General features: G+C 35.5%; 1 long non-coding RNA gene across 2 annotated transcripts; it reads left to right on the top strand.

Moving 5' to 3' along the window:
* Window positions 1-1,172: 1,172 nt before the first annotated feature.
* Window positions 1,173-19,745, top strand: LOC126825613 (uncharacterized). Of its 2 annotated transcripts, XR_007682076.2 has the most exons (9): window positions 1,173-1,282; window positions 1,790-1,845; window positions 9,443-9,484; window positions 11,512-11,637; window positions 13,277-13,361; window positions 13,876-14,009; window positions 15,081-15,183; window positions 16,716-16,825; window positions 18,015-19,745. It is a non-coding gene; the product is annotated as an uncharacterized LOC126825613 (long non-coding RNA). The 2 variants fall into 2 exon arrangements; XR_007682075.2 differs by lacking the exon at window positions 1,173-1,282 and having other exon boundaries at window positions 1,490-1,845.
* The last annotated feature ends 10 nt before the right edge of the window (window positions 19,746-19,755 follow it).

Genomic DNA, 19,755 nt, shown 5'->3' with positions numbered 1-19,755 from the left:
TATATGATAAGACCTGATAAGATCATCACGATTACTCCTTGATTAAAACCACGATTTCAATCATAGCACGAATCGTTATAGTGGGAACCTAGCATTAGACAGTACACGACGATTGGTCCATACACGATTTGGTATTGTTCAGTATGGCAGATTTACGACGCAATACGACATATAAAAATCGTATGATAAAGTACGACAGTTTTAAAAAGTTTAAAAGTTTAAAGCGCATGTAGATTAGATCAATCAAGACCATACAAGAAGGAGTACAAAGCACACGAATACCAGTACGAATATAGACTGTGGTTCAAAATGGTCATATCGTAGGGGAACAGTAGCGAAATATCGCACTAGTGTGACAGGGGCTTACCAAATACAAATTAGATTCGTTTTAGGTTTCAATTTTCTGTTAGGGACATTGGAAAATTTACAATTACATCGATGTCCACTTTGCTAGAAACATTCGAGAAAGCAAGTCCAGTATTGAGTCTATGCAACCAGTCTTACGAAAGTGAATTAAATCTATAAAATATAAATTTATATAGGGATATCTAATTGTATATTGTGTATATAAATCCATTGCTTCACAACAAGAGAATCATTACTGAAACCTTACTCCAGCTAAATTCAGTAATTATTTTCCACAAATGGTTGGTGTTTTATTGAATGTTACTAACTACTAAACTGCCTCTTAAATCTATGCATTGTCCTACAAATGGTTTGTGTTTTATTGAACGTCACCAATTAATAAAATGCCTCTTAAATCCACGCATTGTCCTACTTAGAGTAGGCTAAGATAGATACCTTCAGCAACCATTCGTCAAACTCAATGAAACGCACTTAAAGAACTTGTACGACTGATAGAAAACGTTCATATCTGACCAGTGTCTCAGAAGGTGTTTTAGAGTTTGCACACAGCCCCTTAAGAACATGCACAATGTACCTGTATAGTCAAATCACGTCAAGTCGATCTTTTTTTAAATAACCTGCAAAGAACTCCAAAGCACCTTAACTTATGCAGTACCACAAAAAAGGGGTTAGACCACTTTTTTTCTATGACTATACTCGTTTTAGTGTCATCGTTGTAGTTTATACCCTTTAATTTCAATACGCAACACGAATCGATAGACAACAATCCATGCAAATTGACAAGAATTGGCTTGTGGAGATCTTCATCGCCAATCGAAATTATTAGAGAATAATAAATGTGTTTCCGTGCAGACTACGGTTTTGATAATGTACGCAAGTGTCCTTGACGGGACAAACATTTTACAAGTAGTGCAACGTACGTATTGCCTTTGTTGATTTTTATATATTTTTTGCCATAAACATGAAAAGAACAATTGATTAAACAGAAATGTGTTCTGTATTGATTTTTCTGTATCCATTGAAAATGCTTCTGGATTGTTCAATATGCTCTGTATGTGTAGTTTCCATGGATAAATTTTACGCCTCAAAAAAGATTTGATTGTCGTGAACAGATCAGTGTGTCTTAACCTGCAGATGAACTAAACACCAAAGCTGATACGCCAGTTCCATATTAAGGCAAATGTGGACTAAATGTATTAAAGTTTTCAAAAGATAGTTTAACTCAAAAGGCGGGATAAGTTTAAAACTTAAAAACCCTTGTTTTCGGATTGATAGATGCTATTAAAATCGGCAGAGAAACCATACTGAAATAGTATTGCGGGTTGGTTCTAAATTTCAAATGGTAGCATATTTCGATAGTGTTCATTTTGATTTCGAGAATATAATTTAGCAAATTATCTTGAGATATTATGTTGTATTGTAGAGTTTTACAGAAGTTTCTGTTCTAAAGTGCGGATATGTTGGCTATAATTTTAACAGGTAAGAATATTTTAAGTATTTTTCTTTTAAAAAGTTATTACTTTGGAGTAAAGGTTGGTCTCGCCCGAAGCGATAGTGTACATTATCTACGGATGTTGTCAATTTCAATAGGCCACCTACCTCTACTGCACAAAAGCGTGACACACAAAAAAGGTTCACTAATACCCGGCTTCCACATGGGCTACGAATGCCACGAATCTCCCCGAATCCAAACTTTTTCCGATTCGCAGATAAGTCGTAGACGTTTCTTGAAGTTCTTAATGCTAGGTTCCCACCGTCGTGCGATGTGTTGCGATAGGATTGTCCTTATTGAGTCCACGTATAAAGATACGTTCGGATACGTTTCGATACGTAATGATAAGATCTGATAGGATAACCACGATTACTCCACGATTTCAATCGTAGCTGAATCGTGATAGTTGGAACCTAGCATTAGTGATTTTTTAAACAAAACCTTTCGTGTCTCCTTTTATGGGCTACAAATGGCACGAATCGTCTCTAATCGAAAAAAATTCCGATTCGTAGATAAATTATAGACGGCGAGTGATTCTTATTTGGTTCTTACATATTCGCATTGAGCAGTTCGTAGTTCGGTCACGAAAGTTTTTGTTTGTCAATTCGTAGATGTATCGTAAACCCGTCGTAGCTCTTCCTATTCGATTTATTGATGAATAGTGTCAAATATTGTAATTTCGCCCTAAGTGGGTAAGGCGCTGGCTCGCTAGCCTGGAGGTCGGGTGTTCGATCCCTGCATTGGCCGAGAAAGTTCATCCAGACTTTCCGGCGTGGTTCCCCCTTGTCAGTGATGCAGGACGGAGGGCCTGGCAAGGACAGCTGTCTAGTCATTCGGATGAGACGAAAAACCGAGGTTCCGCGTACACATTGGCGTGCACGTAAAAGATCCCTTGACAGTTGGAATTCGATATAAGAGTAGGCCGTAGTGCCGCTGTCCGGGCAAAATTTCCCTCATAGCACACTGTATGGCGTATGCCCGTCTTCATTAGCCCAGTTCGGAGCAAAACAGTAGGACGTTAAACCCCATTTCATTTTCATTTCATTTTGTAATTTCGCCACTATTCGGGGCTATATTCGTAGCATTCGTAGCCCACGTGAAAGCCGTTTCTCATTGGAAAGATTTTCCGATTCGTAGATAAATTATAGACGGCGGGTGATTCTTATTTGGTTCTTACACATTCGGATTATAGCAGTTCGTAGTTCGGTCACGAAAGTTTTTGTTTGTCAAAAGGTTGGGTGGGCGGTCGGAATTCGTAGATGTATCGTAAACTCGCCGTAGCTCTTCCTATTCGATTTATTGACGGATAGTGTCAAATATTGTAATTTCACCAGTATCCGGGGCGATTCGTAGCATTTGTAACCCACATGAAAGCCGTTTCTCATTTGAAATTGTTTTATTTAGATAGCACTGATGCTTTACACTATTTTTGTGACTGTATTTTTGTAGTAAACGTAGTAGAGAACGCGTACATTACCTTTAACAGTTTTAAAACTGCTATTAACAAATAAGGTTGGCGGCATCAGTGTTTTGGGTGTCTTTTGCGACTTTGGTCTACAGCATTTTGATAGTTTTTATTAATGTTTTGCGGCTGAATCATATACTGTTTGTTCTATATTCAATAAATTAGGCTACATTGTATATATAATCGGGGGTTGGATGGCTGAATGGTTAGCACGTGCGCGTTGTATCATAAAGTCTGTCATTGAGTCAACTGGCGTGGTTTCGATTCCCCGGTTGTACGTGACAAGGAGTAGGGTCGCCTGTCCAACCTCGTGGGTTTTCTCCGGGTCCTCCGGTTTCTTCCCACTGTTAAAGACCCATACACGCAAGCGAATTATTGAAATAAAATTAAACCATACGTTAGTCCCGAAATGACCTAGTTTGTGTCGAGTGGACGTTAAACCCCATTTCTCTCTCTATATATATATAATCATAGATATATTTTCCAGAAAATGGCTGTCCCATGTTGATATTTTGAATGTCTGCTACCTTGACAATTAAATTCTGTTCTTTGTTTTATATTTAAAATATTGTTTATTTTATTGAACACGGGAAGGAAGTATTTATTCAGCTTCTTATTATATTTAATTTGTTTGCCAATGCAATGTCAATGAAACAAAACGAGACGTATAGACAACTGAGCATATTATCGAGCAGAATGTTTTCGATTAGGACGTATTGGCCATACAATTCGAGCTCTGTATGACCAAATTACAATTCAAACTGTTTTCAATTTTACCTAATACAATAAACTATTTAAAACTTTGTTTGACAAGTCTGTAATTAAAGTGGAAATATCTGTAATTAAAGTGGTATAAATCTATTTTGGATCGACTTCGACAATGATTTTTAAGACGAGTTGCCTCGTAGACTCCTTTTGAATTGTTAAATACACTGCCTATCAAGAACATCAATTCATTGGATTTACGTTTTTTGGTGAAAATAGGTCTTATAGATCTGCTCTGAACGATGATTATTTACATATGTTGATGATTATGCTACTTATAGTCTATGGAAATGCCCTACTTTTCTGCACTGACCGGGCTAATGAAGACGGGTATAGTTTCTTGGTGTATTTAATAACATATATTCATATAAATCGTGACTACCCCACAAATTCACCACCCGGCTGGTTTTTAAATGTAAAATAGCTTACTGACGCTAAAGCAGTCTACTGCGCCATGGAGGAGCCAGAAGACCATTTTATACCAAACAACATGAACAGCTAGGAAATTATCCGAATTTAACAATTTAATAATTTTATAAAACGGAGAGAACCATGCTGTTAATATCAAATTCTTGTAGAACATATAAATTTTCTAAACTAAAAGATGCAGCACCCAATTTGTATCCAGACCGATTTATTGGGCATGCGAAATTGAAAAAAAAATGTTTAGGATTGGCAGATTTGGCTCCATAAAAGACAGTGCACTTACGTAATCACCTTAGAAATTGTCATTTGACCATTCGGAAGTATCCCTGCTTTTCCTTAACTGAGTGACGATGTGTTTATAAAGGTACACGATGTCATTGTAAATATTACCAAGTATAAATTATGCATGCTATATAAAACAAGTGGTATGAAATTCAAGACAAATGTAGTGTGCCAAATAAATAATTCAGTACAAGCTTTACCCGACGGGTAAGCGGTAATCTTCAGCTTGTAACAGATCGAATGTTTACTTGAAGCTAGACCTCGTTGAGGTGTGTCTATGGCCGAATGGTTTAACGTGTGTCCGTTTGATCATAAGGTCAGTAATTGGGTCAAATGGTGTGGTCTCGCTTCCCCGATTGTACGTGACAAGTAGTAGGGTTGCCTGTCGAATTTCATTTTTTTCTTTTTCCGGGTCGTCCGATTTTCTCCAACAGCTAAAGACCCCTGCGCGCAAGCTAATTGTTGAAATAAAAACACAGTCATGTTAGTCCCGAAATGACCTAGTTTGTTTCGAGTGGACGTTAAATCCCATCTCCCCCTCAGATTGTAAACCATAGAAAATACCCAAAACATAACTTGCTCGACACGAGTCAATAGATGAGATTACAGGGATGGAAATACTAAAATTGAAATGGGAATTGTAAAGAAAAAAAACAAATAGTCCAACGCTACCGATTTAAACTAACCCAAATATGCGTATCTATTGTATATATGTTACCATAACATTGTCAAATTGCGAGTTCTGTGAAATCCCGGTACATTTAAGCAACTTTATAAGAAAAAATACGTTTAGCTATACGTAATGTATTCCATAATTTCGTAAAGTCCTTGGAGGTTCTAGAAATTGCATTACTGTAAGTGGAAAATCTAAATAGTTAAATAGTGTACTAGTTAAATGACTTGTCAGTGGATTGCAGTGGTTTGATGATGTCCAGAGCCGGCTTCTTGACTGAATGACCACAGGATTCAATCATAGAACCTAGAACTGACAAATGTGGGAAGGGGACATTTTAAATAAGTAAAAGCAGACCATATAAACTTTTATTAAAATTAAGTAGAATGGCGTGTACAACAAAGTTAACAGCGACAATTTCAAATTATAAAAATAATCAATTTAATTTCACTCTTTCATTGTACTACAACCTCTGCCTTTCTGAAATAAATGCCCAGGGATCTGAACAGTTTTTCAACCTAGCAATAGATTGGCCATTTGTTTATTTTCAACAATTAGTGAAACGTAATATATTAGTCTATATTTATATGGAATAACACAATAGCTTATTGATGTTCCCTGTTGGTTTTGGAAGACAATATGTATTTGTACTTTCAACGCACTGGTAATAAAATGTTCTAACAACCGAGTCAAAATTATCAAACTCGATAATCTTTGTAATATTCTAAAATGATTTACCAGAGTTCACAAGTGATAATAATGTGACTAGACCATCACTCTTATTTCTGTTCAAGTACTCCACAACAAACATAGACATTGTCTACCTCATCATCAGAGTTATTACTATTCAAACTTTCTGTTCATTCTTCAGTCTGTTATTTTGATCCTTCTTCAGGCTGTTCTTTTGATCCTTCTTCAGACTGCCCTTCTGATCCTCCTCCAGATTGTTCTTTTGACCCTTCTTTCGACTTTTCTGTTGATCTTTCTCTAGACTGTTCTTCTGATCCTTCTTCAGGCTGTTCTGCTGAACCTTCTTCCGACTATTCTTCTAATCCATCTTCAAACTGGTCTTCTGACCTGTTTTTCTGATTATTTTGCCATCAGGGTTCAGATTAGAATTTAAACATTTCTGGCGTGCTTGTTAGACCCACGCTTTCAGTTTACATTGCCTTTGAGATTAGATAACCATACTGCAATATAATTGGTATTTATACTAGCTCCACTGTTATGATTACGTGTGATAACCCAAACTCCATAATCGCTAAATGTGTTAAATTACCTGAATTCAAGAGCCACGCACCTCCTTTCTGAAGCCTTCAAAACTTCTGGAATGAGTACATGCTTGGACAAAGGCTTGCTGAGGCAGGTTAACATTTAAATAAAAAAGCTGTTACCATGATCCGCATCCCCAATATCAACACTTATTATTGCTCACATCAACAATGCCCCTTCAACGTGATATTTTGTGAATCTATATACAAATGCATACCCGTAACAATTCTTTATCCACTCGGTTGTAAAAACAATTGATTAAACAACATTAACAATATTCAAGTGAAGTTCAGACCACTGCGCCCGTTATTTGATATCCTTCGGTAGTGCAGAAGGGGGGGGGGGGTAGGAGAACGTTTCAAAGATATAAGGCATCGAATAAAGTTGACTATTGTGAAAATTCCTTGTTATTTGGGATTTTCTAATTCTTATAAAGGCATTATAATGACTCTTATTTAATCAGATTTATTCGTATTTAATTATAATCCTACCCATGCGTCAATTGACGTTTTCTTGAATAGTGAAGCAGCACAAACTTATCAGTCTCGGATCTTTTCATCTGTGTACTATAATGTATATTAGAATAACCTTTGGGGGAATAATTGTTATCGCAGAACACCCCAGTCATTTTGGAAATATAATTTTTAAGAAACTTGCCGTGTACTTAAATTAATATCGTTCTCGGGTAATACTCGATGTACCTAAATCTAGTAGGTTCATAATATACAGTATATTACTATATTATATGAAATCACGTACTTGTGTACCGGAAATAATGGAGATGAAACTGTACAAATATAAAACAAAACAAACAAGCCCATAAAATGATAAAATTATTTCGGATCATTTCTGAGATCTTGCAATAAAGCAGCACCAGAAGACTATCAGCATCCAGCGTAATAAACCTACATTTAATGTCCATCTCAGTAGTTCAGTTTTAAACCCCAATCCCACCCATCACTTTGAGTTATTGTTTCTCTATGGTTCCGACCCGATTATTTTCCCATTAACAGTCTTAATGATATTATATCATAATCAAATATCTTAAGTAGTGCCACTCTTTGAAGTTATCAAGGCGTTAAGTTTTAAATGTTTTTCATTGTTAATGTTGCATATACTGGATCTAATTGATTACCGACTGTTCCTTTTATTTCTATCTCATAGTTACACGGATATAATTGATCATTAGGTCTCTCGAGAGTTGATCCTTCGCTGGTAACAAGGAATATTCGATGCGCTGCTTCATAAAGAAGAACTTATCATCAGAATTAATCAACTGTTCGACCAGTTTGCTTTATCGCGAATAGCACTGACTTTTGAGTAGTGCCGGCTAAACACGCAAACACCATGTTAACACATAATCTCACATGTATTAATATATTACTATTCTCACACAATTAAAATGTGTCGTGCCTTATTCAAAACATCTTAAGGTTATTAAAAAAAACCTAGATTTTAAGACTAGGCTTGATGTTTACTAAATTAAGTATTCGAACTCAATTAAAAGATGTTTACTAATATAATAAGTATTAAACATCAATTAAAGGATGCTACTAATATAATAAGGTGTTTACTAACATATAACTCAATTAAAGATTGCTTACTAATATAATGAGGATTCGAACTCAGTACAAGGATGTTTACTAATGTTATAAGTACTCTAACACAATCCGGTTTCCTCCCACTGCTAAAGACCCCTACGCGCAAGCGAATTATTGAAATAAAATTAAAACATATGTTAGTCCCGAAATGACCTAGTTTGTGTCGAGTGGTCGTTAAACCCCATTTCTATCTCTCTCTCACTCTAACTCAAATAAAGGATGTTTACAAATATAATAAGTATTCTAACTAAATTAAAAGATGTTACTAATATAATAAGTATTCTTACTCAATTAAAAGATGTTACTAATATAATAAGTATTCTAACTCAATTAAAAGATGTTACTAATATAATAAGTATTCTAACTCAATTAAAGAATGTGAAAGTACTGTATAAAATATGTGTATAAGATTGAAAATAAAAATTCAGAAACACAAAATCGCTCAGTAACATTTGAATCTTTGTATCATCTATATTATCATCCAATATTCGGCAAATGTTCGGTAGTTTCACTACTGCTCAATGTGTTTAGCTTAAATATCCTTGATTGAAGTCAAAAATAAAATTGTCGAGTGTACTGGATTTTATGTTGACTTGCTTCGTGGGATGACACCCTGTCCAAAATTGAATCGGATATAACGAAATAACACACCAGACCGACCAAATTCAATAATTTATTTGAACTTATATAAAGGGATTTATCCAGTGATGTCGTGGTAATTATATAATGACGTATTCCCTCCAAATCGTAATCACCTGAGAAGCAAAGCCCCTATATAGAATTTAAGTGAATCTAAGACTCCTACATACTAAAAAATGGTTTATTTAAAATATAATTGTCAAACTTGATACAGAAAAATTTCATTGGCTACAAACTATGTGGGCGATGCCGACAGTCGAACACCTTTGACTACAACCCTGGGTGCAATTGCTATAAAACAACAAGATGAAACTAGATTTCGGATAACCGACGGGAAACCAATAGTATGTACAAAGGAAGGGAGCGGGATAACATCGGTTATTTAATTACACCTTTAGTATGGTTAAAATAAACACATGCCTTATTTTCTTTTGTCTAGGATTAATCTATATTTTTTTCAGCATTGGTCCTTCAAGAAAAGATACAATGGTCATTTCAACAAGGTAATCAATAATAATAATAACAACCTTATAATGTATAACAATTAAATTAGTTAATTGAAACGTGTAAAAGCTCACTGTTTGGTAAAATCCTGTAACATTAGTTATATTCCGAAACTACTAGTAAAATTTTGCGTGTAAATGTTTATACAATTATAATGTTTTTGGTGAAAGAAAACTACCAAATTTGTAAATCCAACACAAAATTGCCGGCAGCTTTAGCATAAAGTTTACACTGCAGTGGTAGTCCAATCCATGAAAATTCTAGGTTTTTTCATAACAGCATAATTATCGCTTTATGCCTTGCTTTTGTAGACTGAGCCTGGAGAACGAAACTCAGATCTTCGCCCTAAGTTTCCATAATGATGGCATCCAAAAACGCGTCATTGGTACTTCTTTAGCAACGATACCACCTTTCAGCGAATTTTTGAAATAAAATTGATCCGTATGTTTATCCCGAAATGATCTATTTTGTGTCGAGTGGACGTTAAACCCCTTTTCTCCCTCGCTGCCTTTCGAGTAGTAGGACCCAAACGCGTCATTGGTGTAACCTGTCGATTCTTTAGTATCGATAAACAAAAGAAACGGGGACGACCCCTGAGCCAGTAGGACGCGGTCAAGTACTCTTCTCCACCCGATTCAATGTTAAATCTAGAATTATCTAGAATGAATGAAATGAAATAGGGTTTAGCGTCCTACTGTTCTGCTCCGAACTGGGCTTATGAAGACGGACAGACGCCATAGAGTGTGCTATGAGGTAAAATTTGCCCGGACAGAGGCACTACGGCCTACTCTTATAGCGAATTCCAACTGTCAAGGGATTTTTACGTGCACGTCAATGTGTACACGGGACCTCGGTTTTTCGTCCCGCCGGAAAATCTGGATGAACTTTCTCGGCCAATGCAGAGATCCAACACCCGACCTCCAGGCTAGCGAACCAGCGTCTTATTACCCACCTAGCCAACGTGCCCCCCTCCCCCCCAGAATGAATGACTTCTGATACATAGTTAATGGTACGTAGTTAATGGTATTGAAATTAAAGGGAGATCACTCACAATTAGCAATTGGATTAAGACTAACAATTCTCTACCACTCCCAGGATCTTAATCTTTATAACCACACATAGCCCACAATGGTGCAGAACGGAGGCATGACTAGAAAAACTGAGGTCCCGCGTGGACGTAAAATGAAAATAAAACGACATAATTAATGACATGAATAAGAACTGCATACACGTTAAGTTGACTTTAACAGGAATTACCAATGCAATTAAGTTTGAACAATATCACATTTAAACACAGGACACAATTGACAGCACAAAATATTGTCAATTCACGTACTGGAACATTGATCATAAAGCTATTGGTAGAAAAATATGTTTAAAATATTATTTGATTGCACTATTACATGTACATGTGCGTATAAGCCAAATCAATTTAAGCCCTGTCAGTAGACAATCTGGTTAAAACACAGATCCTATTTCGTTTCGTTTTTATAGTTCAAAATTCGTTTTACTTGTCTTTACTACACTTGGATCTGGAAGAGGTGTTATTTAACTCGTGTTCTGAATGGTGTCAGGGATAAGCCAATGAAACGGTCTGTTACGGCGAGCTTTCGGCGTGTTTTTCACGGAACTGTGGGTAATCCACTAGTAACATCAATGCTGATTGGTTAATCAAATGTCTGACGTCATAGGGTCATAGGTCGGTCTTTTGACCCCTGACGTGACCTATCGCTATAATTTGTCAGATCTTCATGTAGTGTAGGCCATCGAAAGTATAAAAAAAAACGAAACGAAATATAGATCTGTATTTTAATCAGATTGTGCCAGTAGATTGCATTTGGTTTAATTTTCATTAAAATGATAAGTAATTGTTCAATTATTTACATCAGACGTAATATTTGTCATTTCTAGTAAATCCTGGATATATTATGCCATACACTAGTAGAAGTGTACATGGTAACTATCGGCGTGTATTCAAATAAAAAATGGACCAATTTACTATGTTATTTATTAATTACACATACAGATTTTAAAAGCAATATTATCAATGATACGAGATTTGGGGATATAAAGGATGGCAAGATATATTCGCCGAATAGAAGATATCGAAGAGAAAGTGGAAATTCCCTGCAACTCGAAACCGTATCTACTGGTAGGTTTAACGTCTTTATATAATGAATAGAAGCAATTAAGAAAAGTGTTGATTTATCTAAAGGATTCCTGAATGCTAATCCATACTGTGGACGTATGTATTCCCCCCTGCCTCCCTTTAAAAAGTACAACACATGTTAGTAATCTATGTGAATTTATCAGATGAGAAGAGATTGTTTAATATAGGCTATACCTGTTCCCCAATTTCTATCCAGATACAAATCTGAATGAAAATATTATTTATATAAAAAAAAAAGTAAAAAATTATATTAACATCTCCTTCTATTTTATCTTTTGTTAACAACCCACCATCGTTGGTCAACAGGCATTTCTTTAATGGGTCTATTTACATGTAGTAAAACGTATCTAATTATCATTTCCGTTACTGGCCTTCTTGGCTAATCCAGTGGGTGTCTGCAAACGACATGGCATGCGTAAGACCATTTCCGCTTCAGAGCGGATCATTCACAATGGTCTATAAATCGAACAACACCTCTAGCATTTTAAAATATATATATTTATATGGAGTAACAATTACTGATTTACAAACATACAACATATAAACAATGGTCCCCATGTTTTTATCAAGTACAATTTTTTATATTGGCTAGATCTACATTCAGTATTCTATCTGTCGTTGTGTTAGATCTACATTTAATATTTTATCTGTCGTGTGCTAGATCTACATCAAATATTGTACCTGTCGAGTGCTAGATGTACATTCAATACATTATCTGTTGTGTGCTAGATCTGTCATGTATTCAACATTTTACCTATCGTGTGCTAAACATGCATTAAATATTATATATGCCGTGTGCTAGATGTACATTCAATATTTTACCTGTCGGGTGCTAGACATATATTCAATAATTTACCTGTCGTGTACTAGACCATCAAATTCTTGAACAGTACGATAGTTGCATATTTATAAACCAGTAATTGTCATTCCATATAACATCAATTACTAAATGCTATTCGAAGAAGTACCTCTAGCATCTAAATCAGGGCAAATGTCTGTTTTGTTAACTTTACTAGCCCAGAAGGTGAGAGCTGTCACCGTTAGAACACACGAACGATCACCTTAACAGATTCCTCTAGTGCAGTATAAAGGTGATATACAAAATGTTTTCTGTCTCCACTTGATCATTAGAAGGTTCTGTCTGAAGTGCCAAAAACAGAAATGATTTTAAACATGCCATATTAGAAACATAAATTATTCTAAACATGTCATACTAGAAACAAGAATGATTCTAAACATCGTACACTAGAAACAGGAATGTTTCTAAACATCACATTCTAGAAACAGGAATGTTTCTAAACATCATATTATAGAAATAGGAATGATTCTAAATATCTCATCCTAGAAACGGGAGCGATTCTAAGTACCCCATACTAGAGACAGAAATGATTCTAAGCATCCAATATATAGGAACGCAATTGACTTTAAACATTTAATACTAGAAACACAATTGATTTCAAACATGACATACTAGAAACTACAACGGATTTCAAACATGACATACTAGAAACTACAACTGATTTCAAACATGACATACTAGAAACACAATTAATTTCAAACATGACATACTAGAAACATAATTAATTTCAAGCATATTATACTAAGTGTGCATATATTTCAGTATGTGTAAAGTTGGATGCGTGTTTAGATGACTTAAAAACAGTTATAACAGGCACAGACCTGCAACTATTCGGAACATCTTGCATGTAAGACTTATCATTATATTTGAGAAACAATGTTTTCTATTTTTCAATTTTAACTGACTTCACATTGTAAAACGATGTAACCAAAATCAAAAAGTTCATAAAGAAACGTAAGTAGACTTCCAAAATGAAATAGCGGTTTTAACGTCTTGCTTTCTAAATAAAGCGGAATAATAAAGACCGCATGCAGTGGGCGGAAACGAGGCTATCCGAGCAAAATGTCCCCCATAGCACAATGCATGACGTATGCCCTTCTTCATTATTCCGGTTGGCACAGAAAGTAGGACGTTAAACCCCATTTCATTTCAAACATTTTAAATTTTCGACAAGAGCTATTACGTCAATATTCGTTAGTTGTCAATTTCATCAGTGAAAGCCGTACCAAGTACAAAATAAATAGCACAATTATATTTATTATTATTATAAAGTTTTTCTTTTTTTCTTTTTAAAGTTCAACCGTTTGATATGCGGTAACGAACATAATAATGTCTTATGTTTCACGTTTATCTAATTTCAGACCTATAGTAAACCAACTGATGTGTATGCATAATGTCATTGAGACGTCTGCAATTTGCTTAGACTTAAGATTCTATTTTCAGGCATCTTATAAACTAGACATGATGTCTATACAATTAAAACTATTCTGTAGAAGTGAGTATACCTAGTTTATGTATTTCAAATTCAACTACTTGTCTGGCTTTGCATACCAATTCAAACTGTTTAAACATGGGATCGCGGTGTTGTTACATGTGCAATTGAGTTGGGTCGGGCGGGCAGCGTCGTGTCCGCCTGCTGGCATAGGATCGTTTAGTTTACGCAATTTACCCACGTATGGTAGACTGTGTAGCACCATAGGTCTTTCTGTCTGACGGGGAGAGCGGGAATTCCAAAAACTGGTCGCCACATCTTACATACGACCCATGCATCTTTTCTTACTACATATTTCTGTAGCCTTGTGATCGTCTAGAATTTGTCTCTAGCCGTCTTTACTTCTGCTTCACGTTGTGTATTTACTTCATAATGGTTTTCTTAAGACGTTTGTCTTACCAGGAATAACAATGCAACAGTTCGCTTCTACATTTTATATAACATAGCCGAATACATATGGATACAAGCACAATAGATAACAATACTAGCTAAAACCATTTCTCAACCCTATCCAGCCTTGCGGCTGTCTAGGAACTCAGATAGAACTGGAACCTCTCTGGAATCTAATGGAAGTCTGACTTGAAAGGTTCAAATAGATATCTTATATAGCACCCACGTTTATCACGCATAAATAAGCGTGTTCATGGCCCTGAACCTATGCAATTAACGATATGATTGGTTAAATTAAGCTAAATGATGCAATCCTAAATTTCCTTGCACGTGATATCTGGTGGTATTTTATAGGCAAATGTTTTATATAACAATATGTCATTTATACCATAAGTTGATTTAGTACACACTACATATGTGAATATGTTTGAAATTACTAACTTGCCAAAGATATTAATTAATGAAATATAAAGCCATCTTATTTCTCTATTCCTTGTCTATAAATTTAAAAACAATGTCGCAACGACGATAGTGCTACAACTGGCCATTGTCTTCTAGCAAGACCCAAGAGCTTTACGCCTAATACGTGGAATCGTGGGCTTGGAAACCCCCTAAATGACATTTCAACATAGCAAACTGTAATGCCCAATGAATTAGTATTTTTCTTTTTCCTCATTTAAACAGAATATGAAGCAGTTGCTAACTGTACGGAAATGAACCAGTGTACACAGCACATCAAGTTTCCATTGCGTACACCGTACCTTGCTGAACCACAATACTGGTGTGCGTAAGTACAATCATTTCAATGTTAAACATGAACTTTTAATATGCAGCATACAATTTGTGGGTTCCACTCTAATACCTAAATTCTCTTTTGGTTTTCTGGTTTGTAAGTTTTCTACAATAACTTGATTTGATATGCTCATGACATCTTGTCACCTCATGCGGGGCTTCTTGGTTGATGTAGATTGCACTGGATGTCCTTGGTTTGCCTTCAAATCTCTGTTCCTTAAAGTTATATACATTCGAATTCAACAACTGGAGTGGCGTCTTCAGATAAATGTTGTTTGTCCAAACAGTGAAATCCTATCTTTGACAACCGTTCATTTCCCAAAGATTATCAACAATATTGACTAGACAGACGAGCTTTTCCAGTTCCTCGAAAACGCTACCATCTTGTAAATGACATTACATGTAAAATCTAAACCGGGAATGGTTATATCGTTTATCAATGTATTTTTAAAAGGCCTTGGAAGACGGTATCCTCACCTCAACGTCATTTAAAACTTGTGGGAGCAGACAAATAATCATTAGTGACGTTGTTTTGTTAAGAATTATATGACCTGTCATTGATCACACTGATCGGAAGTAAATATTCGCTAGGCCGCTAATATCACTGACAGAGATGACATCGGTACGAGTTAATGAACTTGTGATATTAACTTTATTCCTTCTGCAAATAAAATTCTTGAACATTTTTTTGAAGTAACAGAAAAATAAATAAGGATGTTTGAAGTATATCTGGATAAAAAAAATATTTTCTATTTAGTGTAAATAGGTATGAAATGATTAAAAGGCATCATTCTGCCCGGACCAGTTGACGTTGTGTAAACATTTCTCGAGCTATCGAACCAATGATCGACGTCATGTGATGTGACGTCACACGTAGATTGCATAATATTATAAGTTAGTCATCTTACCCAGAGTTATAAGAAGAGGGCGCGGAGTTAATTCCAATGAAGGGGAGATTACTCCGATTGGTATTTGAAGTGAAACAATCAATCTTGGTGCTGACTTTATTAACATAACCACATAGAGCCGAATCTGTTAACAAAATTAAATGGGGGTTATTTTATATACTTAATGATCTCAAAATCATAAATATTTACTATAATTTGGCAGACAATGTAAATTCAAACCCTATACAAATATTATCATGCAAGGGAAGAGAGAATTCTTATAAATAGTATTATATCAGGTGAAATAATTACTAGTTATATTCTAGTTCAAATCTACTCGGAAAATGATTGATTTTAACCACTTCTTGTCTAACACATTGTTGGTGGCTTTTTTATTTGTTTGATTTATCAATAACACGAGGCAGGGTATACGTAATTTTCTAAAACCCTAAAAACAACATTGCCATAGAAACCCTTGTTACCTTGGTAGATTTAGTTCACATACAATTATGAATATTATTTGACCTTTTTGTATTTACGGAATTTGATTGCCATTTAAGATCGATGTTAATATAATTTATTCATTATCATCATCATCATCATCATCACGATAAGAATTGCAAGTCTATTCCCATTTCAGATTGTTGAAAACGGCCATAGCTTGTGTTGAAGCATATAAAAGTACCTGTGATAATTCTGGTTTGGATTTGACAAATATGAAGTTCACAGTTGACACGCTTTGTCCTAACGGTAAATATATATACACGTATTGCTTTATAATGAAACCCCATTGGTTAAAATAACCATAAATATTAAATACCACAGTCATAGTGTCCTAGGGCCTACGCAATTTGTGAACTTGGTCACAGTCTTTTAAATCTAAAGGTACAATATATAGATATATATAGACTTTGAGACCAATAGGCTACAATTAAAGATACATTCCCGCCGCGTACAAACTGGGTGATTTAATGGTATATATGGACTAAAAACATATTCAAACTAATTAATTTGTCAATATTTTTGCTTCAAATCCTTCTGAAACATTGTAATTGCGAAGGAATGCCCTGCTATAAAAATTCGATCAAACCAGGTCATGTTTACGTCACGTGACTTACCTCTCTTGGAGAATTCATTGCGTTCATAAGACAATGTTGTCTTTAATCGCTTACTATTTATTACAAATATCGAATCCTAATTAAATTCTCGGATTATCCACTACCCGCGTCTTTTTCCGTCATTTTTATCTCAGAAAGTGTTGTACGTCTAACTCTTCATAAAGTTTATCAACTTGTACACCAAGCGCTCAATGTTCGCGTGTGACCTTTGACATCACGCGTGCAGAAATTCCTAATCGTCAGGCTGTCGATTAGGGGAACCCTTACACTTTTGTCCTGTATACGCTCCATGAGTGTTTTTCGAGGAATCCAATATATTTCTAGTAATTTTGGATATCTCTACTTTCCGTATATACCCAAATTGCCATACTTTTATTGGAAATAACCACCCGATAAATACTTTTCTGGGACCCATCTTTAACTTTATCAATTGAATGTTAGTCTAAAACATCCTTATATGTTTTGTTCTACGGTCGTATGCCAAACCCTGAATAATAATCCATTTCTGTCCGCGAAGATCGACACAAATATGGCATATAACTTATGTTTTAGCGATTTTTACGGCCGAGATTTGTATCTCCTTTTTTACGTTAAATTCAAATATGGCATCTAACTTATGTTTTAGCGTGGTTTTTTTTACGGCCGAGACTTAAAAGTGATTTGCTACTTAATTTAGTTAAACATTTTGCGCTATGTGTGAATCAGTCTCGTCACTTACTACGAAACTAATAATAATGCAATTCACGCCATCAAGTGAAGTTGATGTTATAGAGAAATAAGTAGATATAATATCAAGATGTATTTTTAATCTTTTATTTCAGCGGTTGATGTGTCAGTTGTGGTTTATGAAGGAAATGGTTCAACGACAAAGATGGCGTCGATTGGTCTTTTGGCGATGTCCTTAATGTTACGTTTGGCAGTGTCTTAAGTTTGCTTTAAAATCGGAATAGGACCAAAACACTTTATGTTGGATTAAATTATAAAATTATTTTATTACCTTAACATTAATAATATTTATCAATTTCGCTTATTATCTAGTTATTGAACTGAGTCCCATAATCCTTCCAAAAATAACCCCGTATTTGTTCTAAATCAGCAACCAAATACTGTCCAATTGACATTAAGTTTAATTAGTGTATCTTTGCCGCCCGGTTTTAACCTTTTCCCCAAAACTAAGAGGGGGATTGGATGGCTGAATAGTTAGCGTCCTCGCGCTGTATCATGAAGTCTGTCATTGAGTCGACTGGCGTGGTTTCGAATCCCCGGTTGTACGTGACAAGGAGTAGGGTCGCCTGTCTAACCTCGTGGGTTTTCTTCGGGTCCTCCGGTTTCCTCCCACTGCTAAAGACCCCTATGCGCAAGCGAATTATTGAAATAAAATTAGAAAATATGTTAGTCCCGAAATGACCTAGTTTGTGTCGAGTGGACGTTAAACCCCATTTCTCTCTCTCTCTCTCTCTCTCTCTCAAAACTAAGTTCGACTAAAAGCTCTCTAACGCAGACGGGGCAACATCTGTCAAGCGCCTACTAGTAAAAATGCAACTCTCCGCCGTGAATAGCACTTCAGATCAACCCAAAACTAGCAGACCACGATGGTCCAGTGAGTAATTCGTGGAGATACTAACAGTGCTGAGTGTCGGAGTGCCTCTCAAGGACAAGGATATCTAGTCGGATATGGGACGAAATTCCGAGGTCTCGTGTGCAGTTGTCTCTTGTCCCTTCATAGTTGGAATTCTAAATAAGAAAAAAGGACGTAGCGTCCCTCCACACAAACATTTCATAGCACACACAAAATCATACAACATTTATTAAATATTGTTACTTTCAAATAAGATAATTAAAAACTTTCAATGTTTTATCACGTTATTTAGTTTCTGGTGTAGAGCACGATGCATTATACTTTTCTGATATTTACTGCATTATTGTATTACAATCTTAAATATAGTTTTTATTTATCTCAGCTATAACACATTTTGCATTGAAAATGTAATAAAATTGCTATGCTTAACTACAATTACAATCATTATATTACTTTTGACAAAAACTAAAGCGGTTTAGCACAAGCTTTGCACAAGCAAAATCATATAATTGTTTATATATATACAATCATAAGATGTTTACGAGATGCTTAGTTGCATTGCTTTCAAAGTTTACGAATATAATAATAAGATACTGGTGCCGAGCATTATGCATGTTATTTATTTTATAATGTATTTAAGGGTTTATGAGGGGTGGGGTTTCGATTCCCCGGTTGTACGCGACAAGGAGTAGGGTCGCCTGTCCAACCTCGTGGGTTTTCTCCGGGTCCCCTGGTTTCCTCCCATTGCTAAAGACCCCTACGCGCAAGCGAATTATTGAAATAAAATTGAACCATGCGCTAGTCCCGAAATGACCTAGTTTGTGTTGAGTGGACGTTAAACCCCATTTCTCTCTCTATTTGATGGTTTCACATAGACGATGTCGTGCATTATTGTATTACAATCATAAAATATATTTTATCTCAGCTATTACGTATATTTGCATTTGTTTTGTATTAAAAATGTAACAAAATCTTTAAACTTT

The sequence above is a fragment of the Patella vulgata genome, chromosome 6, assembly GCF_932274485.2.
Source record: "Patella vulgata chromosome 6, xgPatVulg1.2, whole genome shotgun sequence".
In the NCBI taxonomy this organism is placed as follows: Eukaryota; Metazoa; Mollusca; class Gastropoda; family Patellidae; genus Patella; species Patella vulgata.
The sequence above is the reverse complement of the archived record's forward strand: the minus strand, read 5'-3'. Positions and strand labels throughout refer to the sequence as shown.